Source organism: Nematolebias whitei, chromosome 3 (genome assembly GCF_014905685.2).
Source record: "Nematolebias whitei isolate Nwh7 chromosome 3, NemWhi1, whole genome shotgun sequence".
In the NCBI taxonomy this organism is placed as follows: domain Eukaryota; kingdom Metazoa; phylum Chordata; class Actinopteri; order Cyprinodontiformes; family Rivulidae; genus Nematolebias; species Nematolebias whitei.
This window is the reverse complement of record NC_056500.1, coordinates 39279987-39285246: the sequence shown is the minus strand read 5'-3', so window position 1 is coordinate 39285246 and position 5260 is coordinate 39279987. Positions and strand designations below refer to the sequence as shown.

The window sequence follows — 5260 nt, the reverse complement described above, 5'->3', positions numbered from 1 at the left end:
TGGATGTATGGATGGATGTACTGATGGATGCATCCATCTGGACATCCATCCACCATCCATCCATCTATGCATCCATCAGTACATCCATCCATACATCCACCATCTACCTATCCATTTGTACATACATCCATCCATCCTCCATCCACCCACCATCCATCCATGATGCAAATATCAGTGCATCCATACAAACATCCACCCATCCATCCATCTGTACAATACATCCATCCATCTATACATCCACCTATCCATTCGTACATACATCCTTCTAGCCATCCTCCATCCACCATCTATCTATCCATCCATCTGTACATCCATTCATATGTCCACCATCCATCCATGCATCCATCCCCCATCCATCCATGCATCCATCCCCATCCATCCATCCATCCACCATCCATCCATGCATCCATCCCCCATCCATCCACCATCCATCATGCATCCATATGTACATCCATACATACATCATCCATGCATCTATTAATGCATTCATCCATGCATCCATTCATCCATACATCTTAACATCTTGAGGTGGCTATGATGGCCTCAGCATCTGCCAGCAAATATCCCTGATCTCCCACCAGATTACAAATAAGAAAGCAAGCATTAGAAGTAATTGAAATAAAAATGTCAATAAAGAATTAGCCTTCATGTCAGCTGGAAGGTTGTTCTCCTCGGTGTTGATGGACCTATTGGATGGGATTATGTCTTGGTGAAATAATTGGAGAAACTTGTCTTCGTGACTGACAGTAATCTGACATGAAGCTGGAGGTGGAGGCTGCAGCAGCTGGAGGAGGCAGAGCAGTGAGGACTGGTGTGATCCTCAGCTCATCATGTGTGGATCATCTTCAGCGTGCATTTGCCTGCAGTTTGGCCTGTTGTGGATTTTATATCATATTCTGTTAAAAATGAATCAGACGGTGAGGCTTTATGCACCAAACTACAGTTTCCTTCTGTTTTAATCAATGTTTTTTTTAATCTGGTGCCAGTTTTTGTGTGGTTTATCTTCTTCCACGTGTCGGTTTTGATCCAGAGAGCTTCTTTATGAGGGGATGCTGCCTCCTGCGCTCCCACAGTAATGCTTACAGAGGCGGTGCATGACCCACTGCTTGTTAAGCGATGACAATTACTGATGACTGTGCACTTTGCTTATGGGTGCACCACTTTGTGCAATGTGTGTGTGTGTTTACACGGTTTCCTCTGCTTCACATACACACACAGACAAAGGTGACACAAATGAAGGGGTCAGCACTTGTGTCTGGGCTTGTTAGAGGCATTTTCCACCACCGTCATTCAAACTCCGGTGCACCTTCTGCTCCAGAGTTTATCTCCAGGCATGTTTATCACCAAACTTTACACACCAAACTCGTTTTAGCTCTGAGAGGAAGTAGGTCAGCAGCAGTGGTAACCTTATATGTGTAATAACCTCTGATCTATGTCAGGATCATGAAGGCAAAAACACTCGCCTGTTCGTAGCACACCTCCTCACGTCTGCTTTCCTTTCTAACTTCACCTTACGGTAGTTTCCTAAATGTCAACACAGCCTTGAGACATACAGCTATGGAATTACAGAAACAAAACTGAGAAGTGTTCGAGATGCCTGTGACGACTGTTTTTTTGAGAAAACATGACACAAATTTTTTTCTACATGTAAAATTCAAGCGACAAAGATTGCAACGCCTCCGCAGCTCATGCAAGGACACTGAACCCTTGCAAGCTTTTTGAGATATTTTGGAGACTCCGATGCAAATTCAGTTTGCAGTTTGTGTCCAACAGTAGTATTTAATTGGGCTACAACTGTTGGCCATAAGCTGCAAACAGGATTTACAAGTCTCTAACATGTCTTGAAATGTTTGCAGGGCCTTTCTCTTGTGTTGCAGGTGTCTGGATCCTGTCTCAAACTCTTCTCAGTTTAGTTTCCATAATTCAAGAGCACCAGAACTGTACTTTGGGTAACTTTGGGGCAAATTTCACAGTGTAGTTTATGTAAATGTATGAAGTGAAAATTTGCTTATTTTCTCAGTTATGTTTCTCAAAACAGCTGAAGGGAACTGTTTGAGATTAGTTGGCGACTAAAAATTGTAAGAAAATTACAAAAAAAAGCTTAATATTTTTATTGCAGTCTTACAGACATTTTAGTGTTTACAGTCAAGCAATTAATGAGCTGTGCAGATATAAAAAGCAAAGTTTGAAAATAACCTTTTCTTGTGTGCACAATGTGCAAAATTGTGTTTTTGGCCATGCACATTATTTTGTTGACCTTTTCCTCCCACTTCTTATCCACCTTTTGCAGCTGTCCCCCACACACTGGAGTATAAGACTGAAATGAAGGCAGGTAGAGTTGGACCAGTTTTTTAATATTATTGATCATTGTCATGGTTTGTAGATCTGGACATTTTCCTCAGATGTTTCCTGTCAGAGGAGAGCTCCCATGCAGGGGACAAAATGCAGCTGTAGAGCGTAGGAGATGGGTTGAAGACACACATAACAACACTGAGATGTGTTTAGAGATGCCCACAACAACTCTCTGACTATTATAAGAAAATTTGTGGCCCTTTTTTTTTTTTTTAAATGTTCGAAAATCAAAAGATACAATTGTGACCCTCACACTTGGACGTTCCGGTACACTTTGGCAACTACCTTGCAAATGTCGTTTGCCCACAAAAGTCAGAGCCTAGTAAGAGACAACCTTCCTTCTTTTTTGTCCCCCGTCGTGGAGCGAAAAGCGGGAATTGGAAATACTTTCCATCCGTCCATGAGTGTTGTGAGCGGGATAACTTGAAAAATAAGTCGGGTATCAATATATTTTGGTGTGTGGCTGCATGTAGGTGTAAGAAAGTGTCCTTTCGAAAATTGTGTTGCCACGTCAAAATCCAAGATGGCTACCACCATATGTGAACTGGCCAGGCCTATCGTTTGAGAAAACTATGCTTTCTAGTTTTAAAATTGCCTAAAAGTATAGTTTCCTCAAATGATTGGGCCGGCCAATGATTAATCTGTTGTGGCTAAGGCCACCATTGGGCGGCTGTGGCTGAGTGGTTAGAGCAGTCATCCTCCAATGCAAGAGTTGGGGGTTCAAATCCACCAACAGTCACATGCTGAAGTGTCCCTGGGCAAGACACTGAACCCCTCATTACCTCTGATGTGTGTCCCATCAGTGTATGAATATGATAAAGCTCTGATTATTCTCATTAGAATGATTTGTTCAATTAGCTTTGTAGAAATACAGTAGAGTGCTGTATGAATGGGTAAATGAGGCACAGATTGTGTTGTAAAGCGCTTTGAGTGTCTTGATAAGATAGAAAGGTGCTATATAAGTACAGTTCGTTTACCATTGCCCACCCCCTGGCTCCTCCACTGCACCTGATTATGAGTAAAACTGCTCCCTCCACTCATCAGGATCCATCACTCCGCGCCACCTCGGACTAGAAAAAAACAACACAACAACTATCTCTGCTCTTACACAGTGTACCTCCTACCCACTTGAATATCTTGCACCAAAAACATGAAGGTGTACTTGCATCATCGCAATAACTACAACCATTCACTATTAAAGTCCTTCAGGGATGGGGTACATCAACGTACCGCTTGTTTATTTCCCTTTTCCTCCTCTTCCCCACCCTCCATCCCTGACCTCCTTCTCCGTCTGTCCCGGCTGAACGCCTCTGAAGATAAACCTGCTGAAGTGTGTTTACATGGCGGAACAAGAAAGCTGGCGTGATCGTGACAGGCCAGCTGTTGGGAATGTTCACATAAATGTGTGTGTGAGGCACACACACACACACACACACACACACACACAACAGGAGGTGCGGTCTTCTTGACATGGCACACAAGTGTGTACACATTTATATCCTGCAGGTTTGACTGGCAGCTTCAGGTCTATCTTTGGATTTCCTGTGCTCCCTGTCACAATGTTGGCTGCTTTGTAATCCGCCACACTTGGAGCCCTGTTTGAAATATGTGAAGGTGTGTGTTTGCTTCAGCTCTGGTGCTCCTTCTTCAGTTGCTGTGTCTCTGCCCTCCTTTACCCTAAAACAGATATATTTTTGCTCGTGCCTTGCTGACTATAAAGTCATTGTCAGTAAGTGAGGGCAGAGGCCCTGCGAGGCTGCATGAATAACAGCATCGACCGGCAGGATCAGTATGGGGATCTGGAGTGTGGATTTACAGTAGGAGGAGGCCACTTTTGACCGAGCTGCCATTCCCCAGCAGATTTACACCCAAACCACCTGAATAATGAAGCATCAGGCTTAAATGCTGTAAATTAAAAATAGCTGCAAAAGGAGTTAAATAACAACAAAAAAGGTTGAATCATGTCATCTGGACTTCGTTTTTTTTGTTAAAAAGAAACGTTTCGCCCCTCATCCAAGAGGCTTCGTCAGTCTGAGGCCTAGCCATCTGGTATTACCCAGAAGCCACCCTGACTCTTGTGTTTCAAGCCTGCCTCAGATACCCCTGAAGTCTGGCCTTTTCACTAATGGTTTCAAAAACATTCTGTCATTTCTTTATTTATACTGAAAATTAAAGTACAAAAGTCGTTTTTTCTACTTGATGTTTTGCTTCTAAGCACCCACACTTAAGGATCTTTTAAAGTACTTCAGATTTTCTGAAGTATTTCAGAGTTTTACTTTTTTGGACTTTGGCTGTTTTTTTCACTCATTTTCAGTCCAGGTCTTGTACCAAGACAACGTAATGTTCAGTGTGCACTTAGAAATGTGAGGAAAGTGCACAAAAGGAAAGGTCATCAATCCATTCTCTGTTCCTGCCAGAGTCATGGTGAGCTGGTGTTTATCTTCAACAGTCAGGGGACACCCTGGACAGGTCCAAGTCCATCACAGGGACACATAGACTCAAGTTCAAGAATCTTTATTATCCCCCAAGGGGCAATTTGTTTCACAGTCAGTAGACACATAAAATATCCATACTAGACAAGATGTTGAGACATTAAAATAACAGAACATGAAATCATCACTGTTCATTGAGAAACCTGATCACTACAGGGATGAATGAGTTTTTCAGTCTGTTCGTTCTACATCTGGTCTGCAGATACCTGCGTCCAGATAGAAGCAACCTGAACTCACCATGGAGTGGGTGATCAGGATCTGCCAGAATCAGCCTGGTCTTGTTCACTGATCTTGCCTTGTGTAGGTCAGTGAGGTTCAGTAGAGCTATGAGGCTCTGTAGGTCAGTGAGGTTCTGTAGAGCTATGAGGTTCTGTAGGTCAGTGAGGTTCTGTAGAGCTATGAGGCTCTGTAGGTCA

General features: G+C 43.0%; 1 protein-coding gene across 1 annotated transcript in view; it reads left to right on the top strand.

Annotated features, from left to right (window-relative positions):
• The window catches only part of fam184b (family with sequence similarity 184 member B), a 44553-nt gene that overhangs the window by 916 nt on the left and 38377 nt on the right, over positions 1 to 5260 (top strand). The gene's annotated exons all lie outside the window — the stretch shown is intronic.